This window comes from Hyperolius riggenbachi, chromosome 10 (assembly GCF_040937935.1).
Source record: "Hyperolius riggenbachi isolate aHypRig1 chromosome 10, aHypRig1.pri, whole genome shotgun sequence".
Lineage (NCBI taxonomy): Eukaryota > Metazoa > Chordata > Amphibia > Anura > Hyperoliidae > Hyperolius > Hyperolius riggenbachi.
In genome coordinates this window covers 129,870,567-129,889,565 of record NC_090655.1, presented here as the reverse complement: position 1 = coordinate 129,889,565, position 18,999 = coordinate 129,870,567, and the positions used below count along the sequence as shown (strand labels likewise).

Below are 18,999 nucleotides of genomic sequence, written 5' to 3'. Positions count from 1 at the left end.
GAGAGCCAAGTTTGCAGATCACTGCCCCAGGTGCTAGTGTGATGTAATACAGGGTACAGACACTAGGGGTGAAGTGGCCACTAGAGGCCTCAAATGTCTATACCCTGCATTACAGCACACAGCGCCCGGGTATACAGACATGAAGATGACAGAGCAGTCGGGGAGTTGAAGCAGACATGAACTGTGCGACTGACAAGTGAGAATACCTAACTGCTAGCGACATGCTCCTGATCTGCCACCAGGTGACCTACATTTTCCATCCGGACCGATTGACCCAGTGTGTGCATGGCCTAATTAAGCCATTGCATAAATACAGTGTTTAAATTGTGTTTTTAGCTCTGTAGCTTAAAGGTACATTCAAAGTACAGGAACTTCATGATGTATTATGGTAAATATGCGTTCAAGTTTGTTTGATAACACCGGGAATGTACCAGTTTTCTATGTAAGAACACTGACCTACTAAGACAATACACTGAATTTACTGAAGGACTCATCAAATGGCTGCTTACAAGGAATATAACAGGTCGACCTTTGGACACACAACCGTTTTTAAAAACCTTTGTGCGTATTAATTAGTACACATATACATTAAGTGATACCTGAGGAAACAAAAAACATAAAAAGTAAAAACAGTAATAAGGGCCCTTTTCCACTAGCGGCGTTTGCGATGCTGAATCGCAAAAACGCAAACCGCTAGCGATTTTACAATCGCTACGGTTTGCTTTTTAACATGGGAATCGCGGTAGGTCATTTCCACTACCGCGATTCGTTTTTGCGGGGAACGCGAACGCGCGGCGGAGCGATAATTGCCGCGATTTTGCTATGCAGTGCATAGCATAGCAAAATCGCGGCCGCAAACGTCGGGGGAATCGCCGGTTTTGCGATTCAGCAATCGCTAGCGTTCAGCGTGAACGCTAGCGATTGCAGGTGGAAAAGGGCCCTAAGAAATGGAAATCTAAGATATTCATGTTTAAGCTTGTATACTAATTGGTAAGGCCTCTTTCACAGTGGGACGTTGCGTACAACGTGCCCCTAACGCAGCGCATGTAGGTTATGAAATTAGACGTTATTTTACACTGCGTTATGTATCGCTTGGTGCCCCGTTTTCGTCGCATACTGATGGAATGAAACCGGCCCATGCGTTCCATTTTTTAAAAAAACTAAACCTTACTGAGCATGTGCAACACACAACGCAGCAAATTTATTGCTAAACGCACAGCATGAAGCACTTTCTAAATATTGCTACACGTTACACACAACGCAACGTGTGCACTGTGAATGTCGCACAGACTTTGTATTACTGTGCGTTAGTCTGCGTTATACATTTTTATAACGTGCGACTTTAACGCCCCACTGTGGAGGAGAACTATACTTTTTATTTTACTGTGCAAAAATCTAAAGCCTCTGTTACAAACATGGGCAGCTGACTGGCAGTGTGTGCAATGTCCATCAGCTGCTTCTTTACAGCTGCAGGCAGACATTCAAAGTACAGGAACTTCTTTTTGTATACTAGTAGTAAATATTTGTTCAAGTCTGTTTGAGAACACTAGGAACGTACCAGTTTTCTATGTACACACCTGAGAATATGCTGCTGGTTGGGGGCATGCGGCAATGGCACCAAGTAAACTGTTGCCTGGTTTTCCAGCAGAATACCACACCAACTAAATTTTAATAAGCGTTTCAAGGAAATGAAAATTCCACCCACTAGCCCCTATTTTCCAACATTGGCAAATATACCCCATAGTGTGGTTTATAGGGATTTCTTCTCATTTAGACTAACTAATAACTGTTTAACCACGTTTGATGTTTCAGCACAAATGAAAACATATACAGTAGCAAGAAAAAGTATGTGAACCCGTCGAAATTAAATTGATTTCTGCACAAATTGGTCATAAAATGTGATCTGATCTTCATCTAAGTCACAATAGGCAGTCACACTATGCTTAAACTAATACCACACAAAGAATTAAAGGTTTCCATGTTTTTTTTATTGAACACACCATGTAAACATTCACAGTGCAGTTGGAAAAATTATGTGAACCCTTAGACTAATGACCTCTCTAAGAGCTAATTGGAGTGAGGTGTCAGCCAGCTGGAGCCCAATCAATGAGATGAGATTGGAGGTGTTGGTTACCGCAGCCCTGCCCTATAAAAAACACACACCAGTTGTGGGTTTGCTTTTCCCAAGAAGCATTGCCTGATGTGAATGATGCCTCGCTCAAAAGAGCTCTCAGAAAACCTACAATTAAAAATTGATAACTTGCATAAAGCTGGAAAGGGGTTATAAAAGTATCTTCAAAAGCCTTGCAGTTCACCAGTCCATGGCAAGACAAATTGTCTCTGAGGCCCAGTGCACACCGGGCGGATCCGCTGGCCGAATCCGCCTGAAAATCCGCATGGCTAATGTATCTCTATGGGCTGGTGCACACCGGCGGTTTGAGGTTTTTAGCAAGCCGCAAACGTGCCTCTTGCTGCACGTTTGCGGTTTGCTTAAAACCTCAAACCGCCGGTGTGCACCAGCCCATACAAATACATTAGTCACGCGGATGGCGCCGGCAGATCTCATACAAAATCCGCTCGGTGTGCACCTGGCAAATAGCGGCTCTCTGCTCCCAAAACCACTAGCGTTTAGTGGATCTGCGCCTAAATGGAGAAAGTTCAGCACTGCTGCTACTCTCCCTAGGAGTGGCTGTCCTGTAAAGATGACTGCAAGAGCACAGCGCAGAACGCTCAATGAGGTGAGGAAGAATCCTAGAGTGTGAACTAAAGACTTAGGCCACATACAGACATCAGACCATAGTCTTTGGAAAATGAAAGATCACAGACCAATCTTACCACCCTTCCTGTAGTATAAGAGCCATACTCTACACAGTCTTTTCTATGGAGCTGAACTCCACATCAGAAAAAAATCATTGCAAGATGCTGCACACACAGATGCTGTACAGACACAAAAGATCAGTATCTGCAAAAGATCTGTTCCTGCCAAAAATCCATTTCTACAAATTGCAATGATAGTCTATGAGATCTGCAGATCATCATACAAACATGATTTAACTGACATTCATCTGCAGATCAGATCCACCAGGATGGATTTTCAGATCTGCAGATCTGCAGATGAATGTCAGTTAAATCATGTGTGTATGATGATCTGCAGATCTCATAGACTATCATTGCAATTTGTAGGAATGGATTTTTGGCAGGAACAGATCTTTTGCAGATACTGATCTTTTGTGTCTGTACAGCATCTTTGTGTGCAGCATCTTGCAATGAATTTTTCTGATGTGGAGTTCAGCTCCATAGAAAAGACTGTGTAGAGTATGGCTCTTATACTACAGGAAGGGTGGTAAGATTGGTCTGTGATCTTTCATTTTCCAAAGACTATGGTCTGATGTCTGTATGTGGCCTTACAAAAGTCTCTGGCATATGCTAACAAGAATGGAGTTCAAGGGAGGATGCCACTGCTGTCCCAGAAAAAAAAACATTGCTGCATGTTCAAAGTTTGCAAAAGAGCTTTTACGCATTGTTATCTAAATTCAGCCTACAAAGAGGTGTTTCCTTTTCCTAAATTGCATTAAAACTACTACTAACATCTGGTAAGAGACAAACTCGTATGCACTGTACAGCACTATTTTTCACTTCTTTATTTCAGATGCTACAAATTTAATTTATCCTCTGGGGGCACTCTAGTTCTATGTACTCCACTAAACTCAATTTGACAACAGAATTCTACAGAAACATCTAAAATGTTCATGTCCATCCCAACAGTGTTTTTTTTTTAAACATTTATTCATTCATTTTAAGCCCTTATCCACATTCCTTGCAAAAAGCAGACACGACACACACAGGCATGCCACACATACAATATTTACTATTAGCTGGCAATATTTCTGAACAGTAAAGATAGCAATTCAGGAATGTAACTACAAATCTGATGGAAATACCACACCCTCTACCCCTTCTGGATTCCCATGACTCAGGGGTCGATCTGCCGAGTGTCAAAATAATTGTGGTCACCATGACTCCCTCCAACAATAACAAAAATAGCCATAACACCTCCTGCTATAGAAGGGGGCTCCTGTTTCAGAGTAAGGGAGTGTATTTGGGTATCACAACAGTCTTAAGCTGGCCAAAAACGATACAATAAAAAGATGCAATTTTACAGCAAAACAATAAAAAAACAAATAGTTGTACAGAAAAATGGAAAGTGTTTTTTTTTTTTTTTTCCAATTGGTTCGAGAAACCTGATCAAATTATCCCATTTTTTTTCAATATAAGCTGATTGGAAGTGGTGAATTTTTCTGATCACAATTTGGGGAAATTGAACACGTGTGATACATTGGTCAGAATTTTCAAATGTTACAATCAATCAAAAAAATGATTCTTAAACTGAACAGAGAAAAAAAAAAACGGATAACTCTGCCAGTGAATCTACTTGGATTAACTTGAGCAATATAATTACTACTTTAAAGACTCAATGCAGAAAACACTTTCTTCTGCACAGATGTCATATTTCCTGACACCTTTTAGACCAGGGGGTCTCAAGTTTTTTTTTCCAAAATAAGAACATTTCCTGGAAGAGGAATGAAGTGAGTTGAAGTAATGTGACTAATGAATCACAGCACAAATGCTCAACATCTGGCTAGAAGCTGCATTAACTCTGTGCACGATGCAACATTCATAAAGTGTACTTTCCAGCCAAAGTTGGACTTGCATCTGCCCAGAGAAATATGTGTTCAGCAGAATTGTTGGAATGGATTTTCCACACAGTTCAGGGAATGGTGATGTCAGCACTTGAAGGCAGGCTCCCCTCTCTACACACTGCTCTGGGAGAGGAGTCAGTGCTGCTGTGGTGTAATGTTTGTGGTGAGAGAATGGGATTCTTTCCTCAGGAACGGCACACAGCGGGCTGCAGTAATGCTGGCTCCAGCAGAGGGCAAAGTAGGCAAGTTTGTGTACAAAATACTAACGTAGGACAAAGCCACATGTATCAGACACCGCGGTCTCACAACATAGAAACACAAGTATCTCCATCACTGCCTCATATTTTCTGATTTGTATTACAGGAATAAGTGCCCAGAAGTAAAAGTTTTCTACAGGAAAGCAAATTCTGCTAAAAATCAAGATCACACAAAAGCCTGTCCAGTATCAAACATTATTTATTAACGTAGAAGTGAGTCTGTAGTGATCTATATATATGATCAGGGCTGTGGAGTCGGTCCAAAAATCCACCGACTCCGACTCCTCAGTTTAGGATTCCACCGACTCCGACTCCTCTAATTTGCATATTACAATTTTGTTGATTAAAAGTATGTAACATGAAATTCGTCTCTTAACTGCCAACGCTTAGGAATTTTACAATACAACTGAAGTGAGAAGGATATGTAGACTACTATATTTATTCCCTTTAGACTAAAACTAGTCCTTGGTAAGAGTACTTGTAAAAGGTACAAACCGGAACAAAGAACATCTATCAGGCCCTAGGCAATGTAAGTGTGGGTACATGTAAGAGTGATGTGCAGGTACTCTGCAGGGGAAGGAGGAGATAGTAAACAGACAACACCTCTGTGTTCAATGTGCACAGCATTCTCAGTGGATTCCCTGCAGCTCTGTGGGGAGTGCATATGTAGAGTATAGTACTACTGTGTAACAAAGTAAACCTGAGGCAGATTAAATTAAAGTCTTATACATACCTGGGGCTTCCTCCAGCCGCCTTCAGGATAATCAGTCCCTCGTTGTCCTCCTCCACCACCTGGATCTTCTGCTATGAGTCCAGGTACTTGAGCCAGTCAGGCGTAGTGCGCATGCACACACTCCGCCGCCAGGAGCATACTACACCTGTGTAGCACTATTGCGCAGGTGCAGAACGTTCTTGGCTGTGGGAGCTGCATGCGGCTGGACAGCGCTGACTGGCTGAATTACCAGGACTCATAGCAGAAGATCCGTGTGGTGGAGGACAGCGAGGGACTGATTAGCCTGAAGGGGGCTGGAGGAAGCCCCAGGTATGTACAAAACTTTACTTTTCATCCGTCTCAGTTACCCTTTAATTTGTAGTCACCAAACCAAATTTTAATAACATATCAAATTATTTGATTTCATGAGCAAAGGGAGTGCATACATTTGCATAAATCAGCATCAATGCAGAATTATTTCCATCTCGTTGACCATCTCTATTAGTGACACAGCTACACATCAGGCTTTATTCTTACAGCATAGATGTTATTTAGTATATATAAGAGATTCCTGTGTACACATCATATATACAGTCACAATCAGATATGTATATCTGACCTTAAAAATACGAGGACTGCTTTATTGAAGCAGCACAAGTAACTAATTTTGATTGGTTTATTTTATTTTTGTGGACTAAGCACAGCTATTACTGTATATATACTGTATATATACATTATTTTTAATGACTATTATCTGAGAAATAGAACATTTTATCATATTTTCTATTTTAATTACAGTTACAAATTCATTAGGAGTCGGAGTCGGTGCATTTTTTCCCGACTCCGACTCCAGGCACCCAAAATTGCCCGACTCCACAGCCCTGTATATAATGTCCTGATACAGATGTTTTTAAAGGACCACCATCACAAAAAAAATTGTAAAATGTCAAATGCACATGTATTCATGTGTATAAAATGTACATTTGCTCCAGAGTTAAATGCAATATAAAAATGTTCCTTCTCTAACCTTGCTGTTACAAGAATAAAGGAAATACTGAGAATTCCCCATGAGAAGACCGACTAGTCCCAAAGTCAGATTTGTCCGATTTTTACTGCCAATGTAAGCAACATAGGAAAAAAGTAATATATATTGCATTTTACTCAAAAGTACTTTTTACACATTTTAAGAATTTTTTGTAATAGTGGTCCTTTAAAAGGGAACCAGAGACGTTGGGGGAAGGCTTGTATACATACCTGGGGCTTCCTCCGGCCCCATACGCACGGATCGCTCCCACGCCGCCGTATACGTACGCATGAGGCTGCCTACCGCGCAGCCTCATGCGTACGGGTATGGAGGGAGCCCCTGTGATGCGGACGCCGGAAGTGACGGGACCCGGTACCGCCGATACAAGAAGCGGAGGATGGCGGCATGGGAGCGATCCAGGTTTATGGGGCTGGAAGAAGCCCCAGGTATGTATAAAAGCTTGTTCTATTTTTTATTACCGTTCCTCTCTGGTTCCCTTTAAAGTGCTCCCTTGGTGTACAACCGAAAAGTAATATGTACCTAATGATATCAACTAACACATCAGCACACTAATAAGATTATTTTAATGTTATTTTTCTCACCTTGCACAATATCCCTTCTATCATTAGCAGGAAAAAAGGGTGCCGGCTGAGGGTGGACGAAAAGGGTACCGTCATAGACTTTAATGCAATTATCGTTAATATGGTGAAAAAAGCAGAAAAAAGGTTGCCGCGATAAATATCGTTAACAACATTAGAACATAGTTTTTGAAGTATGTTATTTTAGAGGCTTGCAACAATTTAGTTTTTGTCATTTCGTTTGTATGTACAGATTTTACGTTTTCAAAGATATCGTTTTTATGTGTAAAAAAAAAAAAAAAAAAAGTGTTTCTGCAGAGGGAGTGGTTAGGGTTAGGCACCACCAGGGGGAGTGGTTAGGGTTAGGCACCAGCTGGGCGGCGGTTAGTTTTAGGCAACACGGGGGGGGGGGGGCCTTTGGTTAGGGATAGGCACCACCACTGGGCCGGGGGGGGGGGGGGGGAGAAATGGTTAGTATTAGGCACCACCAGGGGAGTGGTTAGTTTTAGGCACCACCAGAGAAGGGTTCTGCGTGAGGGTAGGTTTGGGTTAAGCTGTATTGGTGAATTACGTAATGATATTTAACTTTAATATCTTTTCGTTACTATGCCTCGTCTGTTTTCACAACAGTATTTATCATTAACAAAGTTTGACAACAATGTTTACCTTTATCAGATTTCCTTATCCACCAGCGACTTTTCGTTATCCAGCTGGCCCTTTTCTCTCTGCGCCCTTTTTTCATGCAGGCCTCACTGCAGTTAAGCGGTTACTGGAGTAGTCCGTCACAGCGGAAGCAGCTAAAAAAAGGGTGCAGGAAGCTAGTGGACGAAAAGGGCGCCGCCATAGACTCGCAGGGGTCTCAAACTCAATTTACCTGGGGGCCGCAGGAGGCAAATTCAGGATGAGGCCGGGCTGCATAAGGGAATCAATCAATCAGCAGCTCCCCCCCCCCCCCCGCCCCTTGCATTGATTTTTATTTCAAAATCAAATTCACACTTAAGCAAACTATTTTGCCTATTTTACCTTATAGTTCGCTTCAGTGCTCCCATTACAAGTAATCTGCCGTGTCCCCGATGCAAAACGAGGGCTGCAGAGCCTCCAAATCGCCCGGGGGGCAATCCGCCAGCATTTCCTGGAAGGGGCAGAGCTTTCAGCTACATCTCTGCCCCTCCTGACGTCAATCGTGGCGCATCGCCGCCTCTGCCCGCCCCTCTCACTCTTCCTTCACACAGAGGGCGGGCAGAGGCGGCAATGCATCGCGATTGACGTCAGGAGGAGCAGAGCTGAAGCTAAAAGCTCTGCCCCTTCCAGGAAATGCCTGTGGATTGCCCCCCCAGCGATTTGGGGGCTCTGCAGCCCTCGTTTAGCGGCGGGGATACGGCGGATTACTTGGGAACACTGAAGCGAACTTTAAGTAAGCTTTTGCCGGCGAGGGTCACAAAATATTGTATCGAGGGCCGCAAATGGCCCACGGGCCGCGAGTTTGAGACCCCTGCTCTAGAGCAATTATTGTTACTAAGGCGAAAAAAAAGCAAAAAAAAAGTGTGCCCGATAAATATAGTTAACATTAGAACATTAAAGTTTTTGAAGTATGTTCAGCTTGTTAGTTAGTTAGTTAGCTTGCAACGTTCTAGTTTTTGTCATATTTTATTTGGCTGGACAGATTTTACGTTACCAAAGATAGGTGGAGGGGTGGTCAGGGTTAGGCACCACAGCCGGGGGTGGGGGTGGTTAGGGTTGGGCACCACCAGGGGAGTGGTTACTTTTAGGCACCACCAGGGGAGGGTTGTGTGTGAGAGCAGGGTTGGGTTAAGCTGTATTGTTGAATTACGTTACAATATTTAACTTTAATATATTGACGTTATCAACTCCCGACTGTTTTAAAACCGTATTTATTGTTCACAAATTTCATTAACGATTATCGTTACTGAAATTTCGTTTTCCACTTGCACCATTTCGTTATCCAGCCGGGCCCTTTTTTCCTGGTGCCCTTTTTTCATGCACGCATCACAGCTGAGGTTGACTACTCCCTTATTTCCTGAAGACACATACCATCTAAGTGGAGAGAAGGCAGCATGTATCATCATCAGGGAGTTGAGACGGTTCTCACACTTGAGCAAATCTGCAGCAATTTGACACAGACAAAAATGCATGCGGAATGGCATTTAATGATAGTCTATGATGCTACTGCATTTTCCAGAGGCAAATGCAATTCCACACAGCGCACTTAAAAGAATAAAAACACAACCAGCATTACTTTCCCGTACAACGCATGCAATTTTCAATAGAAATGGCTACTGAAAAAAAGGAAAAAAAAACGCTAGTCAAATCGCCCAACTGTGCGGCAAAAGGCTTTCAGGGAACAGTCTAAGATTCTTGCAGATGAAAGTATGAGCCCTCTGTAAATGAGAAATGATCATTAGGGATGGTCTAGGAGAACAAATAAGGAAAAGTTGATGAAACAATATGCAAATTCTGAACGGTCTATTTCAAGCTGCATACATTTGCATACGTAATTTGCATAATTCTACAGCAACTCAGAAATATTTGCATCTCATTGACCATCCCTAATGATCATGTTTAAGTGACCAAAAATACTTGAACAACCTACAGGATTTTCTTATATGGTAGAGAAGACAGAACAAAATATATTCAGGTTAAGAAACAAAATATGTTTTTTAACTACTTGCTGACCACTCCACGCAAATTGGCGTGAATGCGGCGGCAATGGGGCTAGCAGGAGATAGCGAACGCTGATGCGCGCACATCTCCGCTTGGAAGGCGGAGCGAAGGTCCACCTTCAGTGTCCCAGCGGCAATTCCCACTAGGAAAAGGTTAGACAGCGAAACCTCCATCTATTAACATAGTACAGCGCTGCGATCTAAGCGTGACACGGCTGACCCCTGGGACACAGGAGACACAGGAGAGCGATCAGCTCTCTTAGGCTTAAGCCTATGACAGCCGATCGCCTTGATTGGCTGGCTGGGGGGAGGGAGGGATTGAAGAAAAAAAAAATAGTACAATTTATTAAGAAACAAATATTTATAAAAAAAAATAAACACTGGGGGAGTGATCCGACCCCACCACCAACAGAGAGCTCTGTTGGTGGGGAGAAAAAGGTAGAGAATCACTTGTGTGCCGAGTTGTGCGGCCCTGCAGCGAGCCCTTAAAGCTGCAGTTGCCCAATTTAAGAAAAATGGCCTGGTCTTTAGGGGGGTTTATCACTGCGGTCCTCAAGTGGTTAATGAAAGCAAGAAGTTTTGAATCGGGATGATACCATTTATTGGCTAACAGAGATAAATAAAAAGTAAGCTTTCTCTAAGCTAACTCTAAGTTACCCAATAAATGGATCAAAACTTCTTGCTTTTACTGATGGCTAACAGTACAACACTACTGTTTTTTTAATGAAACACTTTTTCAGGATAAAACCATGGATTCATAACAGGACTGTGGAGTAAAAGTCGGAGCAATTTTTGAGTGGTTTCAATAAATTGAGGAATCTGAGTCGGATGATTTTTGTACCAACTCCACAGCTCTGGTAAGAATTACACTAATGAGTCGGAGTCTAAGAGTCTGACTCGAAGCAATTTTTGGATACCTGGACTTGGAGGTTTCATAAACTGAGAAGTCAAACTTGGAGTCGGATGATTTTGTACAGACGCCACAGTCTTGATTCATATGCACTAGATCACTAAATGGCCAGTTTAATGCACAACAGAGGTCAAATAAGAACCCCATGCCTTGATTCTGAGCACATTAACACTAGTTCTCTTCATCATGATCCTGATCTTGCTGTCATTTGGCTGCATTAAATTGAAGCTGAAAGGCGCTTGTGGCCGGTAGGCTAAACTGCCCAACAAGCATGCATAGGTAGTGGGATGTGGGTGTCAAAAACACCCTCTAGTGAAAAGATACAGGAGACAAAAGTGGGAGCCCAATGGTGTAGTATGTCAAAAACAATAGAACGTAATAAAAGTAAGACACTACTCACAAAGGTGGGTTGCAGGGGGGCACCCCACCACAGGAAGCAGGTGGAGACAACAAACCCGACTCCACTCGGGGTGGTCCCTAGGGACCTGGATGCGGTCGCTCCCTTTGCTGAATCTGTCATTTAGTTTGGCACTGTTGTTGGCCTGAGGAAGCGGGCTCTGACCTGCGAAACGCGTTGCCTGTGCTACTAATAAAAACCTTTGTAAAATACAAATATTTTTTGTCATTGAGGTAAGCTACCTCAAATTTATTTTCCGTTTTTAAACTGCTTTTAGATGCTTTTATTACACCAGGGCGCCTCTTATACCCTTATTGTGCAACAAGCATGCAGTTCAGCTGTTCATCTGAAAGAGGCACAAGCAATGAAACTTGCTTAAGTGTCTCTATAAAAGCGCAGCAGAACATGAATGTATGAAACAATGCAACATTATACAGTACATCAAACTTTTCAAACTAAGTATGCTGTCATTCTAACAACAGATATTGTCACTGTAAGGGGACACAGGAGAGGGGAACAATAAAATTTTAAGAGCCTTTAAAGGATACCCGAGGTGACATGTGACCTGATGAGACAGACATGTGTATGTACAGTGCCTAGCACACAAATAACTAGGCTGTGTTCCTTTTTTTTCTTTCTCTGCCTGAAAAAGTTAAATATCAGGTATGTAAGTGGCTGACTCAATCCTGACTCAGACAGGAAGCGACTACAGTGTGACACTCACTGATAAGAAATTCCAACGATAAAACACTTTCCTAGCAGAAAATCGCTTCTGAGAGCAGGAAAGAGATAACAAGGGCCAATAGTTCCTAGATTTTAGCTCTGGCATACTTCAATGAATGTGTCATTAAGTAAAAATAATAAAACAGTTAAAACTTAAAAAGTAGATTTAAACAAAATAAAGCTGTGGAATATCTTAAAAAGTCATTTTTCAGGAGAAGGAAGATAGATACATTCATTTATTTCATTTGTTTATTTTCACCTCAGGTGTCCTTTAACTCATTGCTATACTATTCTTACAATAAGGCTTCAAAGTGACCCTGTAGTGAGTCTGCATATGAATCCACTTATATATCCTGAGAAAGTATACAGCCACATGAAAAAAAAAGCAGAGAAATGAAGCAACTGTAGCTCAGTAGAGCCTCCATCTTAAAAAGGCGTACGACAGGAATCGACGCGGGAGACTTGGGCGCAGGATACAGCCGGTATATGGCTGATCCTGCTGCTGCACAAGTTCCCGGCTACGTTAAATACTACTCCCCCTCCAGGCCGCCATGGATGGTGGGGAATGAAATAATTTGGCTTCCAGCAATTGCTTGAAGCCGAATTATTGTGTTTTAAAAGTAACTTCCATCCTATCTTCTGACGACGCTGAAGTTACTCCCTGTGCGCCGAAGTCTCCTGCGCTGGATTCACTGTGTTCGCTAAAAAGAAACTAAAGGTTTTCCGACAAATGTAGTGGGGTGTTCTCATTTATGCTTAGATAGATATTGTTTGAGAAGTGGTAAATTATGACTTGGTTTGCCTAAAATAATACTGAAACAGGTGTTTAGCAATATTTCCTTTGACACTCCTAACCATAAGATGAAAGTGCTTTCAGATGTATTGCAAAACCAAGTTTTTTTTTCAATCAAGTTAGTATTATGGGAGGGAAACTGGGTGGGGAAAGAATGTATATAACTTCCTGGAAATCCATTTAATGCAGAACTGAAATCACAAGAACAACTCTACTCAGCATATAACAAAATCAGCTAGTAAAACAAAAGTTCTGCATATTCATTTAAGATCAATTGTGAAACAGTTGAGTAATAATTGAATTTCCAGGAATCCCATTGAAATTTTAGCAGGCCCTGAATGGGAGAGGGTGGCACCAAGTGACCACAGGCATACAGAAAGCAATGGGTTGCAGAATAAAGACGTCATTTGTAAGCTAACAACTAACACGTCAGCAGAATAGTGATGTTACTCAGCAAGAAAGTTGCACTTAAAGTAACCATTTGGGTCATTACCTTCCTTTATGAAAGTAAGGCCCTACAGTACCGGACTTCTCTATTTTGATCAAAATTCAGTAGATTAATACAGAACAAAGCCATGCCCCCCCCCCCCCCCCCCCCACACACACACACACAAACACACATTTTCTGAATTCTATGTATGCAATGAACTGACTAGATAACTGATTGAAGAATAAAAGCAAGAGAGAGTGCTTTTCATTCACAAGGATGCTTAGGTCATCCCAGCACGTTTATAGCTGGGGGAGGCAGAAGTATACATTCCTAGTGCAATCCAGATTTTGGAAAAAATACCACAGCTAACTGTTGAATCCCAACTGAATCTAAACAGAACAAGGCAAATTCTGATACCAGACAAACTGATAAGTGAACATAAACAGTGAACAGAAGCAACGCGATTACCTTTATCATGGGCCAAAAATGCATCCTAAACTCCATTAGGCTAGATTCCCACCGGGAGCTGCATTGCGATCCCTGTAGAAGCAGAAACGCAACAGAGGGAAAAGTTGCATTGCACGTTATGCGAGCATTGCGTCATATACAGTGAACCATACAGTCAAAAGTATGCCCTTGTTAACTCGCACGATATGCGGTAACAGACTGCATTGGGACACTGTAGTCCGCTTGACTGGATCGACTGGGGGGGCATCAAAGTTTCGCTGAGTTTTCACATGAGCTGTAGCTACGCCACTGTCTCATAAAAAAATGTTATCATCATGATCTGCTGACAGGAATCTTCTCAGACTATAAGGGCCTGTTACCACAAATGTGTGCGTTTTTGTGACGCACAAAATCGCACAGCAATGACTTCCTATGGGTCGGTTTCCACTAAATGCGAAATTTGCATCCAGAGAAAAAATAAATAAATAAAACTTACAACCATGTTACTATTTTTTGGATGTCAAATCAGAAAAATCGTGTGATGCAATTTTTGCATTTTCCATATGCGGCTAATAGCAACAAGAGTTCCTTCCTTCGGGATTACCATAGAGGAAGTAACTCTCTCTAGCACTCACTTCCTGTGGCCGAATCAATGACGTGTGCTGAAATGTATTGACAAAATACGGTTCCGCGCTTGTGCGTCACGAAAAAATTGTAGCGGTCTTTTTAACAAATGTGTCACCATAGACTTACAGGACTTCCAGTCCACCGCACAGTAACATAGGTATGTGCTCGCATTAGGGTACTTCCGGCACACTGCAGTTTATGTCAACTATCCAACAGACTTGCATTGCCCTAGTGGTAGGCTGCAGTAAAATGCAGCACCACGCCATTGTGAAAGGGCCTTTTATGTCTTAAATCTCAAGTTCAACCCCCAGATTTTTTTTTTATTGTACATAAAGGCAACTAGCGAACTATAACTTTACTCAAATGTTCAATTTTGGTGCAGCCTTTCCACAGGAATTCCCTTTAAGAAGATCACTCATATGCCACAGAGATGTGTGCTCTACAGCTAAAGCATTTTTGGGAAATTACCAGTTTTATTCATATTATTGGACAGCTTTACTTTAGCTCATCGTACTTTTAACAAGCACTGCAAAAATGTGTGAAAGATCATGGTTGAGGCAATAAGTCACAAAATCAACAGTTTTCAGAACTGCGTGGGCTATATATAAAGTTGCAAAGTCAAGAAATGTCATTTACTTAGTGGCGATACTGCAGAATTTTAAAACAGAAATATACTAAAAAAAAAAAAAAAAAAAAAAAAAAAAAGTTAAAAAGCATAAAATTAAAAACCCAATTTATGGAAACCTATCTATGGATTAAGTGGATAAGGTCTGCAATTTCCATAATGAAATATTAGCAGCCACACTAGTTTGACTGCTGGAGTTAGGCCTCGATTCATCATTGACTTTGCGATAACTTATTCCAGTTCGTTAAATTACTGAATTCAAAGTTTATCGGTTTCTAGTTGTATTCATCAAGGTTTTTCTGCATTCGGTGTGACTTCAATAAAATATTGATAATGCGGTAACCATTCGGTAACGTGCCGATATTTTCATTTTAATTGCCGTGGAATTGTGGGTAAAAAGGCAGTCCTTTGAACACCATGTAGCAACATTCCGAATAGGGCTTAACACCTGGACCAGGATTCTGGAAGTGGCTTGGGACAATACAATTTAGCCAGCTACGGCTTTATAGGAGCCTTTTCTGAAAAAATGTAGTGCAGCTAGCAATTTAGTTAACCCTGGAACTGCCTTTGTTCTCTTACACGATGATTCAAGAGAAATGCAGATGTCCTGGTAAAGCAAATAAATCCATTCTTTTGCAAATTGATTTGGTTCTAGACCTTATTCTTGCCTTTCTGCACCTTTGAATCACTCTCAGCTGATGCATAACCACTTCAAATGGCTCCATCTTCTCTGTCAGCAATGATCTGACAGGAACAACGACAGAGCAGTGAAGGAGATAACTAATGCATACTGAGCAGCCGCACGCGTAAGTGTATGCTGGGAGCCTCTGTGATGCGGATAATTGGCCGCGTCCTGCCGCCGACTGGCCGAAACTACGGGACCTGGTACCGCCGGATACAGGAAGCGGAGGACGGCGGCGTGGGAGCAATCCGTGCGTATGGGGCTGGAGGAAGCCCCAGGTATGTATAATAGCTTTTTTTCTGGGGCCTCTGGTTCCCTTTAAACCTTGAGGAAAGGAAACGGATTGTGCCCCCCATGACAACCAGATCCCTGCTGTCAGTAATGTGCTAGGCATTGGACTGGCAGTTCTGAGCAGTTTCTCATTGTTCATTATGAACACATTTCTTCAATTAGGTCCAGTAAAGAGTTTAAAGCAAACCTGTAAAGAGTTTAAGAGTTTAAAGCAAACCTGAAGTGAAAATAAACTGATATGCAATTGTATCTACAGTCCTAATTTTGACTCAGAAATTCCTGGAATCCCATAGCCTTATTTTGTTTTTAACCACTCGAGGAGCGCAGTGTTAAACTCCGCTAAAGACCAGGCCATTTTTCACAAAAAGGGCCACTGCAGCTTTAAGGCCTCGCTGCAGGGCCACACAACAGCACACAAGTTATTTCCCCCTGTCAGGAACCGGCACGCCTGCGTATATGGTTCCCGACTGCGGGTTTGACCAGATCAAGCGGAGAGCAGCCTTATTCGAGCTAAAACAAGGCTGGGGGACCCCTCAGAACACCTCTCACTGCCACCACTAGCTGTTCGCTAGACACTTCCACTGTGCTGTCAAGTCCTCAGCGCGCACTCCGCGTTTTCATATTTGGGTCAGCTTTGCGCTTAGGCCGAATACGGGAACGCCACGCACCCACACACACACAGTTGCAATCTTACACTGTAGTGAAGCTAAAACCCACTAACAGCCTTTCCGAACTATACTGTTAGCCACTCTGCTGTCGCTACTCGCACTGGCGTTTTTCGTACGTTGGGTCAGCTGCGCACTTTAGGCCAACGTATGACAAACGCCCCCACACACAATGCAATTACAATTTCATATGGTAGTGTTGCTCAAGCATACAATTAGGCATGGACTATACACAGTTGCACTTCAATCTCTTCTGCTGTGCTAAACTAACACTCATAGCCTAGAAGTCAAGTTTATTAAATAACGATTTAATATTCCATAAAAAACGTGGAACAATGCAGAACAGATTATATACAAAAGATTACAACAAATAAAATAAAAAGTTACAAAGATAAAAAGTTACAAAAATACACACAAAGCGATTTTGCTTACCAAAATAAACGGGGAAATAAACATACCAGCGTATCGATCTGGCGTTGTTGCGGGAGTACGCACTTCTGGTCAGGAACCAGGTTAGTTCTAGCCGTGTGAGCTACCTCCAAGAACTACCAGTTGTGGCTATCCTTTACACTGCTCACCATTGAACATTCATTCCAAACTCATCCACCGCTGATCAGGTCCACCACCAGGGACAGGAGCCGTAATACCAATAGTAGTTTGGGGGTACCCATTGGATTGAAAAATACTCAATCCTCCACAGCCTCTGCAGTGGCCAGAAAAGCCGTGCAGATCCAGAGTTTGTATTTCACTACAGCTGCCGTTTTAAATGGACACAATGAAAACACACAAGTCTGAGCAGTTACTATAGATAACATAGAAACCAAGGACAAACCTTTTTCTTTTTTTTTTTGTGTAGTGTGAACCTACACTTATGCTGTTCCACTGCAGAGAAACTGTCATTTAGAGCTTTGGTTTACTAACTTTTACAGTGACAAAAAAAGAACACAGGTTAGTGTCATGATATAGCAGCTGTTTGTGGTATTGGGATAATACAGAAGCATATTTTTCATTTTTCTGTCGGCTGTGTACTATTTCAGATGTGTATGCATGTCCAGAAGCAGTCTTGTTTTGGGGGAGGGGGGTATAATTGTCACCTGGCTCAAGGAAGCTGCTAATGTGATTGTCTGTATGGCAGTATGAAGTACATTAGCATTCAGTTCCTCTGGACACTGCGGTCTCCAGCAAGGAAACAGGTAATTACATAACGCCCACTCTTTTGTCCTGAATCTGCTGAAAAGGTGTTGCATTGCTTTGAACTCTCTTTGTATGTATGTAAACAGCCCGTTCACCCAATATACAATCGGACTAAATGAAGTCTGCCAAATTCAAAAGTGGGACAGGAACCTTTGAAGTTAGCATATCACAGCCAGCAAGGATATGACAAGCGTTTTGTGCGAACCTTCTGAGGAAATTAAATTATGTCTGGACTTGTACTCCCAGGCTAAAAATCGGACTATACAAGTTGGCCTAAGACCATCACAAATCATCTTCTCCTGGAGGTAGCGCATAGCTAGAGATGATCCTGATCGAATCAGAAATTCGTGCCCTCCCACGACCAAGTTAGACCTCGTACTGTTTTATTCCAGTTTTTATTTTTAAGCAAACTGTCTTGTGTATCTTTGCAAGTTTTAACTTGTTTTTGTAAATCTTTTTGTATATATTCCTGTCTGCACTGTTCCACTTTTTGGAATATTAAATATTTATTTAATAAGCCTAACTTATGATGTACTAACAGCTCATAGCCTAGAGAGAGAGACTGCAGTGTAATTTGCGTTAAAAGTTTAGTACCTGATTGTGCCTTGCTACTGTGTGATTGTGTTGTGTGTGTGGCGTTCCCGTATGTGGCCTATGCGCAAAGCTGACCCAAATACGAAAACACTGGAGTGCAGACCACTCAACGGCAGAGTGGGAATTGTTGAAGTGTCTAGCAGCAGCTAGTGGTGGCAGTGAGAAGTGTTTTTAAGGGGTGACAGCCTTGTGTTAGCTTGAATAAGGCTGCTTCCCCTCGCGATCGAATCTAACCCCCAGTCGGGAACCGTATCTGCAGGCTTGCCATGGGGCCGGTTCTTGACATTTATTTCTATGTAGTGATTGTATTATTATTATTATTGATTTATAAAGCGCCAACATATTCCGTGGCGCTGTACAAAGTAAGAAAAACCTGGGGTACATAATACAGACAATGGTGTACACTAATATACAAGATACATAATTAGTGACAAAATACAAAAAATGATACAGCATACAGAATACAAAATACAGAAGTGGTAATGACAGTGATAAAAGTAACATGATGAATAAAATGTATAATGATTTCCAAGACACAAAAGGGGGAGAGAGCCCTGCCCTTGCGAGCTTACAATCTAAAGGGAATGGGGGGAAACAAGAGGAGGGGTAGTATACAATAAAATATATAAAGGCAGTGTGTTTTAGGATACCTAGTAGGAGTGCAATTTG

At 42.0% G+C, this 18,999-nt stretch overlaps 1 protein-coding gene across 2 annotated transcripts in view; it reads right to left on the bottom strand.

Moving 5' to 3' along the window:
• The window catches only part of NDST2 (N-deacetylase and N-sulfotransferase 2), a 307,422-nt gene that overhangs the window by 147,338 nt on the left and 141,085 nt on the right, over positions 1-18,999 (bottom strand). The window lies entirely within an intron of this gene.